Genomic DNA, 26,379 nt, shown 5'->3' with positions numbered 1-26,379 from the left:
GTATCATTCGACATTGTATAGTATTAATAAAAAAGTCAGTGTAATGAGTTAAAAATTAACCCAAGATTTCAAGCAAATGAATCTATAATTATGTTTTTATAATAAATGTTTTTTCATTTTTCATTCTTGAGTCCTGAAAAAATATATATCACAGTTTCCAAAACAATATTTAGCAGCACAATAGACTTCATTATTCATAATAATAAGAAATGTTTCTTGAGCACCAAATCAGCATATTAGAATGATTTCTGAAGGATCATGTGAAGACACACTAAACACTGGAGTAATCGTAATGAAAATTCATCTTTGCTGAATATGTTAAAATAGAAAACAGATATTTTAAATTGTGACCCTGGACCACAAAACCAGTCTTAAGGGTATTTTTTTTTAAATTGAGATTTATACATCATCTGAATTTGTTAGGATAGGACAATATTTGGCCGAGATACAACTATTTGAAAATCTGGAGAAATATTGAGAAAATCACCTTTAAAGTTGTCCATTTCTATTGGTGATTGTGCTTCATTCACTCACAAAAATAAATGTTTTATATATTTAAGGTGGGAAATTTACAAAATATCTTCATTGAACATGATCTTTACTTAATATCCTAATGATTTTTGGCATAAAAGAAAAATCTATAATTTTGACCCATACAATGTTTTGTTGGCTATTGCCACAAATATACCCGTGCGACTTAAGACTGGTTTTGTGATCCAGGGTCACAATTGTATTAACATTTCACAATATTAGTTTTACTGTATTTTTGATCTTACTGTGTAATGACTTAAAAGTGAATTATTATACTTGTAATATTTATCTAATTATGCTTACTAGAGTATTATAATGTTAGCTTAGCAACATTCTAATGCCAAACTTCTTGCTGATGCTGAAAGCTCTTGTGTGCTTTAAACGATTTACTGATGTAGAGTGTTCCAAATCAGTCACTTATCAGGTTAAAAATGAGCAATGCTGCTTGTGTAGGTTTTGGAACAGAGCTTACCCTTTCTATAAATACTTTTAGTCAGACAATGGGAGAGGAAGTCAATGCACCATGACGCTGTGAGCAGAGCACCTGTGCAGCGGTTGAGCAGGAACGCTCACTTTAAAGCACTTGCAGCGGCGCCATGCAGGGACCTGGGTGTTCATTTCCACTGCATTTCATGCATGACTTCTCCTCTGTTTGGGTCACAGGCCGAGGCAACCCTCACAAATAACACCATGCCAAAACAACACAGCAATCTGCTCCTCTACACGGCTAATCTGATTCTGCATTCTGCCAAATAACGTAATAAGATGGAAGTAAAGTCAACACAAGACAGGACACATTGCATCTAAATTGCACACTCTTTTTTTGCGTGTTTGTTTTTCCCCTTATTTTCTTTTTTTAAGGCTTATTTCCTTTTACCCTCTCTTCTTATGGACTAAATTAGCGCTCCGAGCCAGCCTGGTAAAGAGTTTTCTTTTACTAATGTCAATTTACAGGCTAGCAAGAGCTGCGTCTAATCTTTTCCTACTCATTACACACAATTTCCAAGTCGTTTGGCCGACACAGCGATTGGCTCCTCATGGTGTGTGCAGTGAGGGGTGCTGTGATTGTTTATTATTTATTTACCCCACACCTCCCCTCCCCACTTTCACAAGCCCCCCAATACAATTTTCTATGAATAATCAAACAGCGCCAGAGAAACCAGATCTTGTAGTCTGTTCTGTCTTCATGCAAATACCCACACAGCGCACAAAACACACACACAAACAGACTGCAGCGTGGCTTTGGTACACTTGCAAGCGCGCACACACACACACAAAGTGCACCTGCATTCACTGAGCGCAAACATGCTACAACCAAACACAAACAATTCAGCGCTGCATCATAAAGCACAAATACACACTTTAGGATGCAGGTCATGCGTGCTTGCACTCATAAAATAACACTGCAAAATTCGTGCACACATAAAGTGGCATGAAAAATATTGCGATGCATGCATATCAAAATATATCAAAAATAAAATATATCATATCAAAACAAGTGACATCTGCAAACAAATTATGCCTTTTCATACTCATTTTAAGGAATAAAATGTATTATTTATGATGTATTTGAGACAGTTCCATGACATGAACTCACACTCTGCTGGTTATTTGCACTGCACTACGAGGGCCGTGACCCTGCAGACAGCCACATTCCCAGTATGCAACAGTTCCTACCTTCATTCTGTCTTTTCTACACAACGGGGAGACCCGGCAGCCCGTGACTATCAAAAGCCGCACAGGACAAACAAAATTAATTAAACAGTGGCATGTTTGACACCTAGCTGTCTCCGTTTAAAAAGCCATTAAAGCGTGATCTGACACGCCGTCTCAAAACACACGCACTCACACACAATTTCTTTCTCTTCCTGTGCGGTCGTCACACGACTGTCCAAAACACATAAGAAGTAAAGGGGAGAGAAAAAGAAAACAACAGGAGCGAGAAATATTTCCATGAATATGGTTCACAGTTTTTTGGCACATTTTATGTGGTGTGGTATAATTTTTATTGAATTTGTTATTTTATTAATGTTTTATATTTTATGTTTTTTGTTCATTTCATTTTTGATGTTTAATTTAATTTGTATTTAATTTTGAGTGACAGCTTCATTTAGGACAAATCTACAACAATGTTGCTTGCAACACTGTTTAGCTAATTGTTATGTTTTATGCTAGAAAATTACAAGCCTAATGTGAAGAAGAAAATAAAATCACTTGCATAATATTTACCGTGACACACACACTTTTAGACACTTTTAGGCCTTATTTTGACCATATCATGGAAAGCGTAATTTATGTATAACGTTTAACAAACAAAGACTGCTGGAGATGGTCTAAGTTCCTGTTTACACCTGGTATTAAGATGCGTTCAAGTAGACGAGGGAGACACATTTGTATTTGTATTTTATTTTTGATGGGTAAATGTATTGGCATTTTCAGATCTTTCGATCTAATTCCATATAAATAAGGAGACGATGGAAAAACATAGGGAGAGCAGCAGCTTTTATTTATGCTCTGACACGCCAAACACTGTGAGCGAGGAAATCAGGAATGGTTGTGCTTGGTAACCAAACCAAAACCAAACTTAGGCCTTCAGCCGACAAAGTTTAAATCCCATCCGGCTAGCGCACTTCCCATAATGTTTATTCATTAGGTCGGTAGACGGAGAGTAGGTGGTCTTTTGTGGCTGTTCGAACCACATGAGCATCTACACTACAAAAGCAATCCGGTCAAATGCGTTTTCGACTACCTATGGAAGTGGTTGATAATGGACAAGCTCAAAACGTTTTAGACCCTGTTTACACCTGTATTTAGGGAGAGCCACTTGTGATCGGATTGAAGAAAACGCTTCTTAATACCAAGTGTAAACAGGACCTAAGACTGCTAAAGTCCTTTGAGTGTGATCATTACAGTGATGCAAAGTGGCATTACAAAGGGTTGGGTTAAGGTTAGCGTGGCCCCAGCAAGTGGCAACCTCCCTGTCTCTCTCTTAAAACCAACACGGAAGTGAATTAAATGGAAATTCATCGACGGGCCGCTTGAGGCTGGCTGCAAAAGTGAGTCAAATCTGCATCTCCCCCATGTTGAAATGCCCAACTTTACAGCAGAAAGAAACATGTTTACAGCCTGGAGCAAAAAGTGGCTTTGGTCTATACAGCTAATTTTGCCCTTCATGACAACTGTGAGGGGGGTGATTTTTTTTTATAACTCATCCGTTTAAATTATTAAGCCTTAAAGTTCTGCATAATTAAGGGTGTGTCCACTTTTGAGTGACAGGTGGATTCCCGCCGCTGTGGTCATTAGTCATCATTAGCCGTTTGTCTGCTGTCTGTTAGCCGTCACGTTACCTCAGCTCATTGTCTGACTGTAAAAATAAATAAATTCGGGAGTGATGCGCTGCCAAGATGGCGACGGTCGGCTACGCCCACTTTAGGCTTCAAAAACGGTCTTCAGAAACCTATGGGTGACGTCACAGACACTACGTCCATATTTTTTTACAGTCTATGGGCCCCAGCAGCCAGGTTAGCCGGGTCAGCTGAGACTGATGACAGAGGCATCAACAGATCTGGTCTCCATGGCAACCGCATCATGGAGAATTTCAGCAAACCTTAAGATGATGAACAAATGACAGTATGATTAGCTCCATTCCAAAATCCAAATTCCAAAAATTCCAAATTCACAGGTAGCATTGCATTTATCTTTCACAGAAAAGGTTATCCCAAAATGCACAACAATAAGTGAGAGAAATGTTGATTATGAATCTGAAATTATTCACTAGGCTACCATTCAAAAGTTTGGGGTATGCACTTTTTTTTTTTTTAAACAAAAGATTTCTAGTGCTGTTCTTTTGAACTTTCTATTCATCAAAGAATCCTTAAAAATGGATCATGATTTCCACAAAAATATTAAGCAGCACAACTGTTTTCAACATTAATAATAAGAAGAAATGTTTCTTGAAATGGTTCACCAAATCAGTAAATTAGAATGAGTTCTGAAGGATCTTGTGACACTAAAGACAGGATTAAAGAAATTAATTCATTAAATTCAATTACATTTTAAAATATAATTACATACCAAATTATGTTTTTTTTTTTTTTTTTTTTTTTTTTTACTGTATTTTATAAATAAATGCAGCCTTGGGGAGCATAAAAGACTTCTTTCTAAAACATTTTTAAAAATGTACTGCCCCCAAACTTTTGAACGTTAGTGAAATTATATTCTTAATAGTATCCATACAAGTATCAAGTCAAGTATCGCATTGTTAGCTTAGCAACAAGCTAAAGACATACTGTATTGAAATCAACTAAACTGAGTCTCCTATGTGAATCTCATTAAAACATTTCCAGCCTTTTTTCAACTACATTCTAATTTTTTAACGTATTTATAATGTCTGCTGCCTTAGCAGGCCGTTGTAAATTGTTCACTTACAAGGCTGCATCGAGTGAGAAGGGCAGCAAAGCAGCTCCTTCTGTAACAGAGCCATAGTCCCACTTTAAAATCACTTTTTTAAATAGTTCTACTCCTTGCGATGCAAAAAAGAGAGACAAATCCAGTTATACAGAAATGGCAATTGTGGTTAAATAAGCAAAGAAACTGAAACTGAAACCATTTTAAATGAAACAACAAATACTTTTGTCTATGACTTCTAAGTTGAAATGCAATTGTCTTTGTTTTTCTGTTCTCACAAAAAAAAAAGACAGAGTCCACCTCTACCTTACACCAAAAAAACATTCATTACCTCAACCAATTCTGAGGGCTATTCAGAGCATTGGGGTAATTGTTGTTTTTTTCATTAAAAGGAAATGAGTATCCGGAGATTAAATGAAATTGGCTCATCAAGACCAGTGAAGTGTTTGTGCTGAGCCAGGACAGTGTCTATGTATGTGTACATGACACACACACACACACACACACACACACACACACGCACACACATATCCCATACAGGACTAAATTGTCCCTGTTGCTAACTGCAGGCTCTCCCTTCTGCTATTATGGCAGAACATTGGAAAAGAAACTGTCCGGGAGAGAAAGAAATAGATTATGGGATAAAGGGGAAAAAATGGATAGACAGGAGATGAAGAAAATGAAAGAGAGGAAAATTCTAAAACGAGGGCTATGATGAGTCTGCAATCCATTCAGCTGGACTGCGGGTAAAAAAATAGAAGTGTGTGGGACGAGTAGAAAATAGAGAGAAAAAGAAAGAGAGGCGAGGGGACATGAGGACATTGAGGGCCTAGTTTGTGCAGTCCAGGCCAGCGGTCTGAAACAGCAGAGGGGAGGAAGGTCACTGGTGTCCAAGTGAGGGGTTCTGGGGCAGATGAGGTGGTGTCAGGGGACAGTGTTGTGACGCTGGAGTGGGAGACCCAGCTTTACAGGGTCATTTCAGCTGTGGCTGTAAGTGTTTGGTGTTTAGGCTAAAGAAAGTGAAGAGAGCCTTGATTGCCTTCATCACGAGTCTTTTAATGAGTGCAGCCATTCATCTCTGTAAAATAAATCTTTACAAGAAATATATTTTTAGTCCTTTTATATTATTAATTTTTTAGTAACTATGAACATACTGTACTGTATGACCACCCTAGACAATTTCCAATTGTTTGTTGATGAACTATGTGTGAAATACAGACTGTGAATTTCAGACTATATAAATACATTTGGGTTTTGGGTCGGCACGATTTGTTAAGCTTTTGAAATAAGTCTCTTAAGCTCACCAAGGCTGTATTTATTTGATCCAAATACAGCAATGTGTTAAAAACTGTTTTTGATATTTTTGTGGAAACCATGATCCATTTTTTCTGGGTTCTTTGATGAATGAAATCAACTGCATTTATTTGAAATATAAATCTTTTGTAACATTATAAATGTATTTACTGTCACTTTTAATCTAATTTAATTTGTCCTTGCCGAATAATAGTATTAAATTTTTTTTACCTCAAACTTTTGAACTGACTTTTTCTATTCTTGTCCCAATGTACTGTGGGATATTCTTTTGTCCAAGGGAAACATTGCCTAAGAACTGGACCAGAATGAGATATCAGCAGCATCAGTGTTGGGGGTAAAGCATTACAAGTAACGTGAGTAATCAAGTAACAAGTAAAGTAACATTACTTTTAAATTTACAACAAAATATCTCAGTTACTTTTTCAAAAAAGTAACACAAGTTACTTTGTTTTGACTGACAACATGTCCCCGTGTTGAGAGAAATCGGGAGTAAATGCAGAAGCTTTGTGTACGCTGTGTAAACATGATGATTATTGTAGTTCTGGGCTAAATGTGAGCATTTACCCCACTCACTTACACAAAAACAGATTCAGTATTCCTCAAAATGAATAAAAACAGTGAAACACAAACTCAGAATATTACGCAAACCAGCAATAATTAAATATGTTAAATACAAATATACTTCATGCATTTAATCTCACTGTATTAACTAATGCATTTGCTACAGACATTCAATGATCCAGTTCAACCCTACTAATAAGCAAAAATGACTTCACATGACCAAACATCACATTTGTGTTTCATTTTTTAGTTTTTCCTATTTAAACAAACAGCAAGCTCAGCCCAGGTGACAAAAAGTAACGCAAAAGTAATGTAATGCATTAATTTCAATAAAAAGTACCACAATTTGTTACTTTTATGGAGTAACACAATATTGTAATACAGTATACTTTTAAAAGTAACTTTCCCCAACGCTGAGCAGCATAATGTACAGTATATCTTAAATTTATGTAGTTGTTACTTTTTTTTTATATGCTGTATAATATATTATCACATGTTGCATTTCAAGATGTAAATCACTGAAAGGAATACTTTGCAATTCAGTAAGTGAGTCAAATGTGAGTGAGTGAGTCAAGTTAATTCAGTGAGAGATTCATCAGACCAACTCAAACCGGTAACTCCTGAGTTTAGTTTTTTTGACCAACTTATTTGAAGAACCTACTCATGAGAATTGTTTGTTTGTGAATCTACTTATTGTGCTGTTTCTTTTTGATTCACCAAACAAAACCAGCTCATAAGAGTCATTTAGTTTGTGAATCACACTACATCAGTTACGCTGTATGTTTCTGATTCACTACACTGTGTAAAGAACTGGCTCATAAGAAAAAAAAAAAAGATGAATCAGATTACACTGTTTGCACAGTGTTTTTGTTTGTGCGCGTAGCCCACAAGGAGAACTCAACAGATATACATGCTTTTTGCCTTTACTATCTTTTTACGGCATCAAGTTCAAGTAAGACTGCAAATTCACATTTACAGCTTGGGTGATACTTTGCTGTGGCACTTAGGATTCAATAGCGTCACTAGCAATGTTCCCCTTACCCTGTTTTTATGCGCATTTTGAAGTATCGCATCATAAGCGAGTGATGGAAATGGCAAATTTCGAAAGAAAGTTTTTACACTCCCTTGAGGTGGTTTTTGACTTGTGTGAAAAAGAGTTAATGCGAATAACGGGAGATGGAAATGCATTTGCCGAATAAATTCTGACATTTAGCGAACATTAAACCCATGTGACTAATCGGCTGTTTCCACTGATGGCGTTTTATTTACTGTTGGTTACTAGGTTACCAATACCACCGTCATCCGCTCGAACAACTTGATGGAAACGCACCTAATTTGCATTTGTTTTGTTTTTTAAAGATTCGCTTCACGTTTGGATGGAAACCCAGCTACTGGTCACGTAGTGCAAGAAGCACTTAAAAAATTATGCCTGGATGAAAAAACTCGTAACAAAGACATACATATGTCTAAATAATATAAAAAATGTCAAGGTGGCAGGGTAAATCAATTTTAATATTGATTCAATTTATGATCCGTTTCAACGTTTTATATTTTCGATATTATTTTAATGTGAACTACGATATGTCAGCAAACACCTCATCCGTGTATAAACAGCCAAGTTTCATGTGTATTTTGCATGCACTGTTGATGTGCAGACCAGGCCCGTGCTTTATCAGACACATGGGCAGCACAAGACAAGCAAACAGACGAGTGAACACCCTCAAAAGCCATACTCAGCACTTCCCATCTCACTCTCTCGCTCCTTCTCTCATGGCTGCGTTAGCACAACACTTCCAGAGGTTACCATTCAATTAAGCTGCCTGCTTGTCTAAGGCCAGACAAAGACCTTTCATTCCCCTCCCCACACCTCTCTTCACATCTCTCCCCTCCACCAAACTTGTAATTACAATGTTCAACACTCTGCTCTGCCATGACCCACTGTAAAATATGACCATCAATTCTGCCATTATCTCTGCATCCGGATTCCAGGCCGATGGCCATGATTGGGCGGCTCGTGCCGGGCGTCAGAATGAAGAATATCACACCACTATCTGCCGTAATGAATTACTTTAACTTTTAACCTTGTGGATCTGTGCTTGAACTTATCGCCACAAATCATCACCTTTTTACCCCCCCCCCACACCCCACACACACACTTCTTCTAACTCTCTCCCTCATGCACACTTTTAACAGCAAACACTAAATTAAAATATGAAGTCACTCCATTTAGGAAGATGCTGCTGCAGCATTTGTCTGATAGGTGAAATGGATGATGTAGGTAAAATTGGGGAGAAATAATAAAAATGATGATTTAAAAAAAAAAGAAAGAAAGAAAAAAGCTATATCCTTGAAACCACAGAAAACTAATTTGAGCTAGGAGATTTTAGGGTGTTTAATGCAGCCTGCGAAGAGCACATACATCAAGATTGTGTGTGTATGAGGTCCATTGTGAAAGAATGTGCATGCAGCTCTGAAATCCTTGACCACGACTGATTTTTTCCCCCTCATCATAAAACAATATGAAGGCATGCTGAAAGGACTGACCATTACTGAAGGTCATTCAGATGGACGTGCAGTATTGTTCAACACACATTCTCCTGCGCCCATGTCCTTGGATCTACACTGCATCCCTAAGAGCTTTAGATTCATGCATTTAGTGGCAGGAATGCTCACAGATCCCAGGAGCGAGTTGGTCTGAAGCCGCACTTTTTTCTCCCTGTGTAAGCCGAATTCTGGATCCTTTTGTTTGCAACAATTTTCTATCCTTGAATGAGCTGACAAGCATTTTAATGGCATGGTAAAAATGCATGGGCCAGGAGGGCGGCGAGGCCCGAATGGAGAGTGATGAATGGGCAGTGGGGCCGGTTGAGCTGCTGGACAGCATCATGACCAGGGCGCTCTGCCAGAATCTGCCGTAAGTTGTAAGGTACCTTAGTAGGCACAAATTCCAGCAGACACTTATTAGGGTCTTTGGCATGAGCAATTGGCAGTGTTATATGCATTTGCACAATGGTGACTTGGACTTGGGCTTTATACTGAAACCTTAAAAGATCATTTAAAGGAATAGCTTACCCAAAAATGAAAATTCTTCTGTCATCACTTTACTGTCGTTCGAAACATGCTGGACTTTTTTTATTCTGTGGAACTCAAAGATATTTTGTGAATATCACAATATCAAAATATTTGTTTTTGTCCACATTGTAAAATAATTGTAAAGGAAACAGACTGCATGAAAACCTGTTAATTGGTTAATGTTAAGTTTTCTTACTCTATGGTGAAAAAATTTAATGGATTTAATGGGACATTTAAAGTAATTTTACGGTAAAATATTGTTAAATATACAGGTTTTTGGAACTCACATTTGATAATTTGATTTTCTTTTCAGTTCTGTGCATTATGGTTTTATGTTGTTCAATTAATGTTTATTGCATTATTTTAATGTTGTGTGTTACCATGATGTAGTTATGTATTTGTTTATGACACCATGCACACACAAAGATCCCAGATATGATAAATTTGGTATATTTACATTATTTCAGTTTATATAAAAAATGTTGCAACCTTATTTTTATGGACCTGGACCATTTTACATTTTAACTGGACCATATACTGACTTTCATAGTATGGACAAAAATTAACTCAAAAAACACGAAAGGAAGTTATACAGGTTTGAAATGACATGAGCGTGAAAAAATTATGACAGTTTTCATTTTTGGGTGAACTAAGCCTATAAGTGTCAGTCAAAGTTATTTATTCTTTCTTTGTGGCACTGAGATTATTGATGGAAGTTGTGAGAAGCAGAGAAGCCACACAGGCTTCAAAGTGGAAGGGTGCCGCTCTCCGGTGGGGTCATTGGGGCGGTGGTGTGTGATGGTGGTGTTAGTGCCCCAGTGCCCTCTCAGTGCCGCCCTGAGAGCACAGCTGCTCGGACATGCAGCCTCCATATGCCTGCAGCGGTGGGGAGCCACACACCATCAGCACAGCCAATCAATCACACCCAGAGTCAAGTCCAAACTTTCCAGCTCAACTCGTGCCCTGAGAGCATAAGAGTTGATGCCATGCCAATCCAAGCCAATGCATTTATAAGATAAGGAAACGGCACGGTTTCAAAGATGGCTGCTTTAAATAACAGCAGATTAACACCACATTAAAATAATAAATAACTTTACCCTCAAAATGGTACTACTTTATTGTTGTAATGTTACAACTTCCCTCTCAGTTTTTTTTTTTTTTTGTCATAATAACATTATGAGATGACTTGAGTAATCATTTGAAAATAAAATCTGAATTAGAGAAAAAAAAATAGTAATATTTTAAGTAAAAAGTTGCAACATTGAAATTAAATAAAATCAAAATTATGAGAATAATGTAGCATTTCGAGATTGAAGTTGTAGTATTACAATATGAAAAATAATATTTTTAATATTTATAGAATTTAGAAACATTATGATAATAAAATAGTAATATTTTGATGAAAAAAGGAAAGTAACATTAAAGGGGACATTCTTGTAAAACATTTAAAGTGAAAAACAAATAAAGGCCTATGAGATTATTCTCAAAACATTACAAATTTATTCTCGAAATCTTATATTTCTCTACTTATTTTAAAATAGCATTAAAACACTGTCATAGCTTATCAAGGCTGGTGTCAAGTTTAAAACGGCAATCCTCTCTTTCTTCCGTTAACTCAGTGAGTTATTTTGGATCAAGTAAACCTGACCAAAGACCCAAACCTTCGGGAGCTCACATCAACATTCTACATACTGTAGACGTGCATCAGGTAATTAGAGATCTTGGATGCTGAGTGCAACCAGATGTGTTGGTGCTTGAAATTGAACAAATAGTATGTGGTATGGAGGCAGACCTCAAGAGACAGATTTATAAGTCACCAACCCATGTACAGTAGCACAATAAAGAAACTCTCTGTCCCCGAATATCCCAACTTCAAAAATTATAAAACAGCAAGCTTAAAATATTCGTCGTTTTCTGTTGGCTTAGATATACACTTCCGTTCAAGAGTTTGGGATCCGTAAGATTTTAATGTTTTTAAAAGAAGTCTCATATGCTCACCAAGGCTGCATTTATTTGATTAAAAATACACACACAAAAAAAATCAGTAATATTGTTAAATATTATGACACTTTAAAATAACTGTTTTCCATTGAATATATTTTATATCCAAATATTTTATATAAATATAATTTATGCCTGTGATGCAAAGCTGAATTTTCAGCATCATTACAGTGTCACATTATCCTTCAGAGTCACATAATCCTTCAGAAATCGTTCTAATATGCTGATTTGATGCTCAAAAAACATTAATTATTATCAATGTTGATTTTTTTTTTTTTTCAGGATTCTTTGATGAATAGAAAGTTCCATTTCATTTATTTGAAATAGAATCTTGTGTAACATTATACATGTCTTTACTGTAACTTTTGATCAATTTAACACATCCTTGCTGAATAAAAGTATTGATTTCAATGTTACTATTTTTTTTGTTTGTATTTTTAATCAAATAAATGCAGCCTTGGTGAGCATAGGAGACTTCTTTTAAAAACATAAAAAATCTTACCGATCCCAAGTAAAGCCATGACACTTTGGTTACATTGAGTAATCTAGTGCTCACGTAGATGACGCAGGTTCGACTGTGACGCCTCACTCTCCCTAGACCAGGGGTGCCCAATCCTGCTCCTGCCGATCGACTGTCCTGCACAGTTCATCTGCAACCCTAATCAAACACACCTGAAGCAACCAATTAAGGTCTTTAGGATCACTTAAAAAGTAAAGGCAGGTGTGTTTGATTAGGGTTGCAGATGAACTGTGCAGGACAGTCGATCGGCAGGAGCAGGATTGGGCACCCCTGCCCTAGACTGTCTGATCAATAAATCAAAACCCCCAAAATAACATTAAAAAGAAGACTTCTAATCAAACATCAAGTCATGCTTGCAGGAGGATCACAATATCACGTTCATCTGCTCATCAGATGAGGTAGTGTGTTGCCCTGCTGGGCCCGCTATCTGCCCCCTGTGTTGTAATCCCCTTCTTAATCTGTCCATTATGGAGCAGTGAAACTGTGCATGTCAACAGGGCCTGGGTCTCAGGGCTCTGGATCAATAAAATCATACACAGTGGGTGGTTCCGCAAGCTCTGTGGGCCTTGTGTCGGGGGGAGACATCGATACTGTCGATTGGGTATTAAAGAGCACTCTGTCAGCCGGCGGTCACAGAGGGCCCCAGTACACAAGGCCCCGGGGGGGTGCTGGGTAACCTCCAGTGTATATTAATACAGGGACCCTTCCCAGCTTGACACACCATCCCTCCTGAGTATCGACAGGTAGGGTGACAAAGAACCTGCAGAGAAGCTGTGCTAAAGGAAAATGAGAAAAGGAGACACAAAGAGGGAGATTTCCTACACCAAACTCTACTTCTAAAGCTCTGATATGAAGTTGTATTTTGACTGTCCTTTGTGTCTATAAACTGGCCTAATTACAGCAGTTTAACTAGGCTGTCAGATTGTCTCTATGCCTTGCATCTATGAAACATCATGGATGGCCTTCATCTACTATAAGTTGAAATTGTTTGACTAGATGAAGAAAAATATATCATAATAGCCAACAACTAGTGCATTCAATTATAAACTTTTGTCCAAAATGGAAACCAAACATTCTGGACATCAATAATAATGTTATGTGCCTCAATAACAATAAGCATCATTGTTATTATTATTGAAGTTATTACACTTGTTCTTACTTCAGGTGGCATTACTACCATAACATCTAGACTCCAACAATTTAAACGAAAAAAAAAAACTGTAGTAGTTTAACTTTGTAGTATAAACAGTTTTTGCAAAAAAATACATTATGGTGAAATATGGACAGAAAACTACAGATGGACAGATCAAAATCTAAATTGACCCCATTTACTTTCTAAATAAAATATATATTTTTTAAAGTAAATAAATACATTTAAATACTACAAAACTCTATAGATGCAACAAAGGACAAATGCACATTTGACAAATTAAGAAAGAAGTCAGAATCTTCACTCATTGACATCCAATATGGCGTCTCTGCTCACATATCGCATGAGATGTTGCACTAAACAGTCTCTGCACAAGCACTATATTATGGCTACTTACAATCTGGAAATAGACATTCCAACATTAGCTTCGAAGACTGTCTAAAATCACTATGGCTCTGTTAATGAAGTTGCTGGGTATGTGTCAGTTGAGGGATGTAAGTAAATGCTAGTGAGTTTGTGTGTGCAAGTGAGGTGAGAAAGGTTTGTGAATGATAGCTCTGAGCATGGCTAACTCATTTCCACTCCTGTGTTGACCCCATGGCCTCCAGGGCTCATTAACCCTCTCTTCCCATCATGCCATGCAGCAGAGGCCAAAGGCAGAGTGGCTGGAGGGGGGTGTGGGATGTTGAATGAGGGGAATCTGTGTGGTAAAAGCAGTGGAGGTGACCATCTCACCCCTTGTTTTAACCTCTTCAACCATCATTTATTCTTTTATTACCTCCATTGGTTATGTGCATGGCTACAAATCTCCGACACGCTCCTAAAGCTGTCAGGGCAGCCCCGGGCCTGTGGCAGCCAGCACGGTCACCTTGACACTAGAGAGCTAGGGCCAGAAGAGACAACACACATTCTGTCACACACAAGGATGCAGATGCACAGGCATATATATACTGACATGCACACACAGGAAACGCATTAATATTCTGTCACAGAGAGGAGGGGAAGTGAACCCCTTCATTCTCTTTTGCCTTTAGGACATCTTGTTCTGCTAATCATAAAGTGATTGTACTGTATGATTAGCTACTGTCATTTCTACAAGCGGATGAAGTCTACCACCCCGTCAGGCTCCCTTATTTCCGGGTGCTACCATGCTAGTGTATCTGAGAGGTGCTGTGATGCTCGTGGGCACAGCAGGAAGAACCTTTGTGTGAGGAGGCAAGGAAGGGGGTATCTTTTCTGCTCCAAGACAGCCTGATGGAGGTGTGAGAGAGGAGGACAGCCCTCTGGTCCATTAGCTCAATGAGTCTGATACAAGGTAATGAACACATTTCCTAATTCAGAGGTGTTCCCATTCATGTTTTTCCCATAGGGATTTAAAAAAAAAAGTATTTGTTTCAGTCAGTCCCATGACCTTCATCAGGCATTTACACTAAAACAAATGCAAGATCAACGAATTAAAAAACACAACGTTGTAATAGTCCAATGTTGGGATTGATACATTTCGTTGATCTTGCATTTGTTTGTGTTTAAAGGGGAACTTTTATGCAAAATTCACTTTTACATGATGTTGTTTGAACATAAATGTGTGTCGGCTGTGTGTGTACACAATGACCCTATAATGTTAAAAATCCACCCACTCCTCTTTTTTTTTGTTTTTTCATAATCAGTGTCTCAGAACAAGCTGTTTGCAGATTCTAGCAGTGTGACGTGACACATACACATGCGATTTCTTTCCGTTTACGTTCACAGACATAACCGACTGCATTTGTGAACTTTGTGCTTTTTACATAACCTTGTGTGCATTTGACAGTTCAAGCGCAATAAGATGTGAAAGAGAATACTCAAAATGGGAGGCAGCAGCTCATTTGCATTTAAAGATACATGCACAAAAACGGCATGTTTTTCCTTGCACTCAAAAATGCCATTTACAACATGGTACACTGATAAAAATGATTTTGTGGTGAAGTAAATACTACAGGAAAAAACAATGTAATTTCTACATGAAAAAGTTAGTTCAAGCAAGAATTTAAAAAAACTAAGTAAATTCTATATTAGTACCCAATTCAAGTGTGTAGAAATTAAAGCATAGCTATCAACGTTATAAAATAAAGTAAAATGACTCAACTTTTCTGATACTGGTGTTCCTATCATGCACTTGGCCTTGAATAATTAAAGAGGTTGATTTTTCACTGTTTTCCAGCTGTATTTACACCGTTTCATTATTGCTTTTGTTATTAGGATTAGTTACTTGCCATTTTGTGACATTTGGAGTTCATTTTCTACTCAAAATGACACATTCAAACACAAAAACGATCCATCAAATGTTACCGTCATTGTGTATTGTCTACCAAGTATTGAGGTCTCTGCGTTCACGTGATATGTAACTTCTGATATGTAGATATGGTGTCTCACAAAATTATCTATTGTATTAATTACTTAGATGTTTCTAAGTAAAGCATATACTTTAAAAGTGTGTTTTCTTATTAAATGTTATATTGTTTGAGTGAAATGTATTGCAAAGGAAACTTCAACTAAATAGATATTACTCAACCTTTTACTAGCCAAGCTAAAATTACTTATTTTCTTTGTTACTTTCACTTAACTTAGCCAAAGAAAAATTAAGTAAATTTTACTAATTGTTTTTTTCAGTGCATAATAAATGATCTGTGGGATATTTTGAGCTGAAAATTCACGGACACATTCAGGGGACACCTGAGACTTATATTACATCTTGTAAAAAGGGGCATAACAGGTCCCCTTTAAATGCCTGATGAAGGCCATAGCAGCAGTCTCCTCAGTAGTTCCTATATGCCTTTTTTATATATGTGGCCACTCCAATACTGGCTAAAAGCCTGTGTCTCCCCCCGTACATGGCGTATAGGACGCCTCAATCTCAGGATGACCCGCATTTGTGTCATGGCCCTGGTCCCCTGGAAATCACCCCATCTGTACCAGTCGTTGTAGATCTGATCTGTAGATTCATTTCCAGAGGGAAGATAGTCGTGACGGACGCCTTCAAATCATGTTAGGGCGCCCTGTGCAACGGCAAGCCCAACATTTGGCTCGTGGACGGGACCAATCCTGAACTGGCACATTAACTGCCTAGACATGATGGCATGGCTTTCAAAACCTTCCAGCCAGAGCTGAAGGGGCACCACGTCCTGGTCCGATTGGACAACACGACAGTGGTGGCCTTCATAAATCATCAAGGGAGAATCGGGTTCCCTGAGATAATGGGAATGAGCATTGCGTAGCTGGCAGTGCTACTACACTCATGCACGAGTCAACGCTTGCTGCACCTTAGTTGAAAGATACTGACAATATGGCATCCAGCACTGACTTATAAAGGCAGTTGGCCCCGTCCATTTTGGTGATGTGAAATGCCTTTTGTCTGTGATCCAATCAGGCTTCAGTATTCAGAGAAACAGAGTTTCCCCATAGTGTCAGCAACTGACGCAATGCTCGTTCCAGTTATCTTAGGGAACCGAAGTTACGATAGTAACCGAAACGTTTTTCACCAGGAATTCCACTGTGAAACATGATTATTTAAGAAAAAAAATTAAATAAATAAAAGTTAAAATAATGCAGGTTGATGGCTTCAACCAAAGCACATACCACCGTAAAACAACCTCGTAGATTACAGTAGGTCTGTCTTTAATGATTTATAAGTTATTGTTAAAAATCAATACCCTTATGGAGAAAATGAATGGGATTTTTACTTCCAGAACCCAATTACTGTACCCTACGGCATTGGCAAAAATAGAAGCCCTGCCTTACAGTAAAAAAATAACCAATTGCTTGTTTGTTTACTCTAGAGCGTGTGCACACATTAGTTTTTGTGTGTGCGTTTAGTTTTTGCATGATTTGAGCTTAATGTTGTGCTGAAACGGAAATAGCAGCAGGTCAATTCTTCTGTATTTTGACATTCATCCAAGTGTAACGGATTATACAAAATATGAAAATTTGATTAAAAGTTTGATATGTGCCAAAGGAGTCTCTCTCCTTCTTGTCTTTGTTTCTATCTCACTCTTACTGTTATTGTCCTCTCTACATAATGGTGCAGGACAGAGCTTGCTGTTGGGTCCCGCTGCGTACAGTGGGGTGTTAGCAGGCTGGATGGCACAAGCGTGCTGATCAAGTGCCAGCAGGTCAGAGGTAGATACTGGCACTGTCTTGGCACGGCGCCCCATGCCCTGTCTAACCATATCAGCCACGCCACTGCTCAAATGCCCAGCATCAGCCCTGCTGGCACAGGAGGAGAAAGTCACACAATGCCAAGGGCACTCTGAGAGAGAGGAGCCACAGCCCAACATCATAGGCAAAAACAATCATACTGATAGAGAAATACTCTTAAAACATTGTAATGTTTATTCTTAAATATTTAGTTTTCTTTCTTTCTTTAATATCTATATATTTTTAAATAATATCTCGCTTTACTCCTAAGCCAAAAAAATAAAAATAATAATAATAATCTGTTTGTTTTCTGCTTAAAGTGTATTTTCGCTGATTTTCAACCCGCATCACTCAGCGGGCGTTTGACAGCTCCAGGGCTATAAGTACCCTTTTAAATCTATTTATTTATTTTAATGTTTAAATATTTCCACTGGAAAACAAGAGACAGAAATATTAAGAAATATATATATTTTTACACTTCTGTTCCTCAACTGTCAGTCTCATTTTCATTCACAATAAAAGCTCAGATGTTTTAAGTAGATAATAAAAAATAGAATGGGTTCAACCCTCTGCACTTCTTTGATCCTCTGCTCTGTAAAGTAAACTTTCAAAACTGTAAAGTAAAGTTTCAACAATACACAATAAGCCTGTGACCCCAGAGCAGCCGCTGGGTTATTTGGGTTATGTCGTATTTGTGCGTGCATCTGCATACCAAGCTCCACACACACAGTTTTCCTTTCCACAGATCTGTCCTCATTCTGAACCCATGCTGGGCTGGTCGAATAGCCACCCAAATAAAAGCTCCGGCGTAAGATGAAGTCTCCGGCCATCCTGGGCTTTGTCAAGCACACAATGGGGAGAAGACTGCACATCCCATCCCACCGCAGCAGCATCGCCATTCAGCACGGCCACCACACGCACTTCTATTAGAGCCCGCAAATTGAAATTTACATGTTATTGCATCCTGGCATGCAGCGATTTGCGATGTGTCATCTAATTTTAAATCGAGCCGCCTTAATTCACCATGGGGGAAAGAGAAGACGGGAGGTGGCAGCGGGGTGTAGTGAAAACTGTATGGGGAGGGGGGTTTAGACTGAAGAGAAAGAAAAAAAATCTCTGCCTCAGCAAAAGTTTTCATTAAAATTTTAGACAAATGATCTCTGTGTCCTTCTCCCAAGCTGCCTGGGGCGTCATGCTATTTCTATGCAAATAACAACCTCACGCCTTCCTCCTATCATTTCTACTGGTGTTGCTGTAACGTGACCTGAGAGAGAGAGAGAGAGAGAGAGAGAGAGAGAGAGAGAGAGAGAGAGAGAGAGAGAGAGAGAGAGAGAGAGAGAGAGAGAGAGAGAGAGAGAGAGAGAGAGAGAGAGAGAGAGAGAGAGAGAGAGAGAGACTGCACAGGAGAGGAAAGCGAGCAAGACGGAGGGAGAGATATGTTGCAAGCAGAAGCGAGTGAGACAGAACAGGAGAAAAGGAGTGACAGAGAACGGGCGTAGCAGGGCACATGAGAGAAATGAAGAGGGGGGAGAGAGAGAGAGAGAGAGAGAGAGAGAGAGAGAGAGAGAGAGAGAGCAAGCATGGGGAGGATTCACTGAGGTGTGAAAATATATAACACTAAGAGTGTGAGAGAGAGACAAGAACAACACAAAGACACTGGGATAATTTGTTTCTCTCTGCCTCCCCTTTAATATATTACAGCCCTCCTCCAGCAGGCTGGTTCAGAGACTACCGCTGTTTAACCACTCACACTTTCAACCCCATCAGCCTTCATCTCCCCACTGCAGTAATTACACACATACACACATATACGCACAAATCAAACAAATTTGTTTCCTCCTCGTTGTTATTAAAGGCAACTAAAGACTGAGTATTGCGCATTCTACTCAGCCAAATGGAAACTCTTAGCCATACCATTAAAACAGAATACAATTTTACAGAAAACAAGACCTAGACCTTCAATTGCACTTTTCAGAGGAAAGTTTAAGATTTCCCAAAAAAATCTGTTTTGTCATGTGTAATCTGAAGGGTTATTACTACATTTCTACAAATCAGAAATACAACTTGCATGATGACATTTCTACAGCATATTGAGAGAAATATTCAACAAACAATTTGATTCTGAGTTGGAGCTGATAGCCTCATGAGAAGCTCTCCAATGTGTAGCGCAATTGCGCTTTGGAAAAGCCGAGTTCGAATCCCAGCTCATGGTCCTTACCCGATCCCTCCCAGTTAGCTTCCTGTTCTCTCTCCAACTGTACTATCTAAATAAAATATCTATATTTAGAGTGATAAAATGGGGTATTCAGTATTTTTGCCTTATTTTAATGCAATAAGTTGACAAATGCTAACATGTGTCATTGGCACTAAGCATACAAGATTGTATCATGGTTGAGTTTAGAACAATTTTAACACTACTTAATGAAATAAAGAAAAATTATATATGCAAGGAACATTATTCATAAAACATAAGACCATTCCTGATGTGAATGATAAGATGATTATTAAAAAAGGATTAAAGTCACGTTAAATAATTATAGGTCCCAGTTACACTTTTGCTTTAAACACATATTATTCGTATATTATTTATAAAAAAAAGTTAGACAGTTGTCCAGACAATAAAGTGAATGGTGTCCAACGCTGTTCCACAGAAGAAAGTCACAGAGTGTTGGAACTACATAAGGGTAAGTAAATAATGGCAGAATTTTTATTTTTGGATGAACTATTAAAAACATTTAAATATAAGCTAATTACAATTACTCTTGAATGTTTGCAATAAAAAAAATAAGACATGATTTAGTGCCTTTATGAAGCTTTTAAAATTTTAATATTTAGTTTGTTCATTAACCATTTTTCTTGCAGTCCCAACAATGTAGGGGATTTTAGGTTTCAGTATTCTTGAGGGGACATTTGGTCCTTCCACACACTCTACAACAGGGATGCCCAATCCTGCTCCTGCCGATCGACTGTCCTGCACAGTTCATCTTCAAACACACCTGAAGCAAACAATTAAGGTATTCAGGATCACTTGAAAATTAAAGGCAGGTGTGTTTGATTAGGGTTGGAGATGAACTGTGCAGGACAGTCGATCGGCAGGAGCAGGATTGGGAACCCCTGCTCTACAATGTTAAAAGCAAACTGTAAACCAGCCAGTCAAAACAGTAGCCTGACTAGCGGCTAATTGCAGCAGGCTCCATATGGAGGAAAAGGAGCACAGATAGCATATTTGCGACTTGCACAGACAGGGTCAAGTCCAAACACTACAGCGCCGAAGACAGCTCATGACACAAATTTAGTTATCATCAATCTGTGTGCAAGGCGTAAACAGAAGACCTGCAAATACCCCATAGCCAGAACCCTGTCACCTGTCTCGCACACACACAGTCACATCCAGCCCCTCCTTTAAGATTCATTGGGGCCAAGGCGACGGCACTCAATCCATCTGCTCCACATTGTCATTTGCATTTCATGCCTCCCGGCTTTTTTTGAAGTGGCAATACTTTGATGCAGTCAGAGGGACACATTATCATTATTTCAATTTCCGTGGCGACACAACACAGCATTGTGGAAAGCAGCAGAGGGACGGTGTGACACGGTTGCTGGTGTTTACAGATGCATTGAATGGCAATGGAATCTACACACACGCTATACTCGCACAGTCCACAAATCTGTGTGGCACAATTCTGTACAAAACTATGTGTGTGTGTCTACAGGCCAGTGTGAGCAAATATGCAGAATTTGAAGAACAAAAGAATAAATAAAAATAAATATTGCTCAGGTATTTGTTTAATGCGGTAATATAATCCACTCAACACACTCTCAAGGCAATTGTTTGAAAAACTCTCATTTTATGTTTTGGGAAATTCGTTGCTAATTTGTACAATCTAATTTATGCGGTTTCGTATGATCTGCTTACTACCCACTGACGGTTAGGTTTAGAGGTGTACCTTAATGCTTTTTTTTCTGCTTTTTTTCTGAAAATCTGAAAAAAATAATTCTAAAATAGCAATGTTTTCTTATAAGATCAGGTTGATCCACCACTAATGAGAAACCATTTTTCAGCAGCATGTTTGACATTCACATTCCTCACCTGGTCAAAATGTAGTGTTATCATCCCAACTTGAAAATAATAATAATAATAGTAATAATAATAAACCAAGCAAAACTGATTTGCTGATGTTATGTGTTCAGGCTGGTCTGCTGGCTGGTTTTAAAAAGGGTTATGGATACTTTTCCAGCTTGTCAGGATGGGAGCCCAGCTAGACCAGCTTGGACTGGGAGACAATTTTAAATCAGTTTTTTTTTTTTTTAGAAGGGAATATTCTCTAGCTAATTAAAATAACTTTTTTATGATTTAGTGCTATGCTAAATTAGTAAACTAAGTTTGTAACTTTCTAACCGAAGGCTTACTGAAACCACAAAGAAAGGGATAGTTGGTTTAAAGCTCCAGTATGTGATTTTTTTTGACCACAAGAGGGCGCAGTTTCCAACAATAACAAAGGCGAAGCTTGATGACGCTATGAAGGAGGTGACGATGGGAGATGTCGTTTTTAATGCGTTTTCACCATCTAGCGATGCATCTAAATGAAATTAATGAATCATGATCACGGATGAGGTAATTTATTCGTTTTTGTATTACCTGTATGTCTGATCGTATTATTTTATGTCATCATAATTAATGAACTGCAAGGAACGTGAAATGTTATGCTATATTATCCCGTTACAACTTACAGCTATTTGTCAAATGATTTGTTGGGTTAATGTTGTGCAGTTTTACGTTTTTATGGTTAATGCCGTGTTGTTTAACATGTTCAAACCAATATCTAAAAGTAAATTTGAACGAACATTTGCAAGTAATGACTAAATATATTTTTTTAACAACACATATCCGATTGTATTTAATTGTACTGCCATAATCTCGGTCACCACACGTGATAAAAAGCCTTACCGAAGTACAAAGAGCAATATAACTTTGTTTATAAGTGCTATTATTGACAGTTGCATGTCTTACCTGTCTATCAATACACTCGCGAGAGCAGAGTCTCTGTCAAGTCCAAGATAGTCGCGCAGCTCTCTCCATCTCGAAAACGCCTGGCCGATATTTATCCAGGTTTTATTCCTTCGTTTGTCACACAGTCTGCGTGTATCAGAATATGGACGCTTTCGTTTTGTTGGCACTTTAATACTCGCCAAAGAGTAATCGTGATCCATAACAGCTATAATAACCATCTATAACCACCACTTCCGCATTTGACCATGTGATTTTCCGGTGTGGTGGGTCATATTTTTTATTTTATTTATTTTTCTTCTTTGTCAGACGTCGTTATTGTTTATTGTGATAAGAAAAAAAACTCAATAAAGTTGTTGTAAAAAAAATAAAAAAAAATCCGGTGTGGTGGAATATCCGATCACATGGTCCACACCGGAAAACAAGGATAGAGCGGACATTGCGTCACTGAGAGGCGACGTTTCTTTTCCGGGACGGCCAGTTATTTAAAATCGGAATTTCTCTGAAATAAAAAATCTTTGGAGACTTTTGAAATATTGTAAGTACACAACTGGAGGAAATATATCACACTGTGCAAGTTATTTTCGGAAATTTTATTACAAAATTCCTACATATTGGAGCTTTAATATAATGTGATCATCAAAGTTTGAAATTAACACCCGCCAACCCTCCAAATGTGGGTAAAACTATGATTAATAAATTAAGTACTTCAACCAGGTGCCTCCAGCATTAGCAAAACAAAGCATAAAGAGGTTCGCACACTGGACGAGAAGAGTCACGTCTTTGACATTTGAATACATTGTTTTCTATGGGAGTGTACACATACCACTGGCTCCACATCTGTTGGTGGCACCAAATTATGCCTCCGGAGGTTGTTCAAAATCCAGAATCACATGTTTGGTGTGAGATTTCTGAGAGATGCCCGAGAAACACAAAAACACAACGTTAAAAGACGTTAATTTACTGATCAACTGTGATGATTAGGAATAAATGCAAAATGATTTTTCGATTTAGGCACAGAATAGAGTGCCCATATAAAGTTTTCTCAATGGGTTTCAAAAGGGATATGTCTTGGTATGAGGATATGATCTTGTTTGACACAGGCACAAGTCACTATTGGCACCATAGCAGGTACCTATCCCATTTTCTTGTAGAATCTCCTCAGCAAGAGCCTTCTACACATCTGTACCATCTTAAACATGCTCCAGTGCCAAGGATAGAAAGGAGCTGTCAAAGTGATTAAAAGGTTTCTTAGGGCTGATTAGCAGAAAAGATAGCAAGAACATTGGGATCTGCTGATATCTCTCACCCGGTCTGCTCCTCACCTTCTACATTGAGTTTGGTGCTGACACCCTTAAAAGGAGACACAGGTACTTGAATTCTGAAGGAGAGACTGCAGGAGGGAACAGGCATAATAAGACAGATGAGGAGCTTCTTGCCAAAGCAATGCATCAGGAGCACTCAGAGCACTTCCCCCCTGCATAAATCCACTCTTCTGAGATAAGCCTGGGCAACCTGCTGCACTCCGCCCACCCTATGTGAAGGCTTTGCCACCTTGCCAGGGTTCAGAGGGCATCTGGGCAGCTTCCAGGAGCAAAGCAGCTGACTGGCTGCAGGACAGAATCTGCCACCCGTGTCCACCTATGTAATTTGAAAACTGAACAATACCAGCGCTACTGTAGGTACTACTGCAGGAGAAGAGGATGCTGAACTAATTCTTACTCACCTCAGGAAGGAAAGATCCAGGAGAAGTCCAGAAACACAGCAGATTCTTTATTGAGTCTCACCTCTTTAAAAGAGTTGGAACACAAAAGATGATATTTAACTTAAAAAAAAACGTCTCAGTGTCTTTTTTTATCCACAAAGTTGTTTTTGACATTATTGACTTTTATTACATGGACCATAACAGTTGACATTATTCAAAATATCTTATTTTGTGTTCTGCAAAAAAACAAAAACAAAACAAGACAAAAGTCTAATTTGTCAAATTTTGGGATTTTGACAAGCTAAATTAGCCTGTCAATCAGCATGTCATGGAGAAAGAGGACAGGACAGGAAATGATGGTGCAGAGGAGAGTGAAATCAAAGAATGTTGTCAGTTTCGAACTTGTGTTGCCCACAAGAGCACCAAGGCTCAGTGCGTCAGGTCATGTTTCGCACTGGCAGTTTAGTTCGGAACGGGGCACGGTTCACATGAAAAACCTCTAATGTGAACGCTGTCATGCGGACCCGGGTGCGCACTGGGGTACTGAACCCGAGACTACCTGGAGGAGGTTTACACACAGTAAACCTGTGTTGTTCACTCAGCTGCGCATAATAGCACCAAATTAATAAAAAAACACATTATATTGACCTGCTATCATGCGGCGTGCACATTTGCTATGACGTAAGATGCACGCAAACGCACCAGGGTTCGACAGAATCAAGTTGAGTGTGAAACCAGACCAACGCTGGGGGACAATCGCGCTCGGACCACAGCAAATGAGCCCAGTGTAAAAGCACCCTAACTGTTAAGACTATGGCTCTAACTTTCACACACTGGGTTGATTTGATTATCCACAACAATGAGGCTTGACGCAGATGACCAAGAAAATAACATTTAATAAACACAAGGAACGAAACAGGGATGCATACCAGCACGAAACGATAACAGAGGACAACTGAGGGTTTAAATACATAGTGGCAATGAGGGACAGGTGAGACTCTAATCAATTATAACAACCAAGGAAACAGGAATTAAACAAGGAAAAGGGAAACTAGGCAAAATGGAACAGGAAGAACTTCAAACTAAGAGCCCCAAAATACATAGACCAAAACAGTGACACTAAAACAAATTTTAATATATATTAAATCTTCATCTGTATATTTGAATGCAAAAATAAAGACAGCATGTGCATGAATTAAGGTTGAAGCACAAACAAATAATACAAAATAACATTTTATGCCAACAAGTTTCCTATAATATTGGCCTGGGCATCAATCAACTGAGATACAGAGGTAAGCTGTTATTTATTATAACTGTCTTGATCCATTAAAGTGCACAGGATTAACCTTCTGCCTTCCCCTCTCACTTTCTGGGGTTAATGTTAATGATGGCCATAAAGAGACGTCCTCTGTTCAATTCTACATAACTTTGCTCTGGGTCTGCAGAATACATTATAGTAAATACAGCTGTGTGTGTCCAGACATAGTGGCAACAGCAATCACCATCAGAGAGAGAAGATGCACTGCTAAACATTAACATACACTTGTAACATCCTCCAAATTTCAGCTCTCCGCCCAGACGTTGTATTACACCTGTACAGCCTCGCAATTTACCAGAAAATGAGAGCCGCTCGCATCAGTGGACCGACGTGTGCGAGAACGTGCAAGATTGCTCTCATGCACAAGGGACATTATTATGGCCGCCTGTATTTAGTCCAAAGGGTCTGTGTACTGAATGACTATAGAGATGGGCTCTGTGCTTTGTAAGATACAGGCTTCTATTTTCAGAAGAAAAGTGCAGAGGGAGTGATACAGTGCAGCACTAGGGAAGAAAAAGAGAGACACCTGTGGGTCAGTCTGCAGCACTGCATGGAGAGCGTCTCCTTCAGACCTGTTCATCATTCCTCAGGTGAAGGATATAAACGGAATCCACAATTA

The sequence above is a fragment of the Abramis brama genome, assembly GCF_963993115.1.
Source record: "Abramis brama genome assembly, chromosome: 10".
NCBI classification, from domain to species: domain Eukaryota; kingdom Metazoa; phylum Chordata; class Actinopteri; order Cypriniformes; family Leuciscidae; genus Abramis; species Abramis brama.
The sequence above is the reverse complement of the archived record's forward strand: the minus strand, read 5'-3'. Positions refer to the sequence as shown.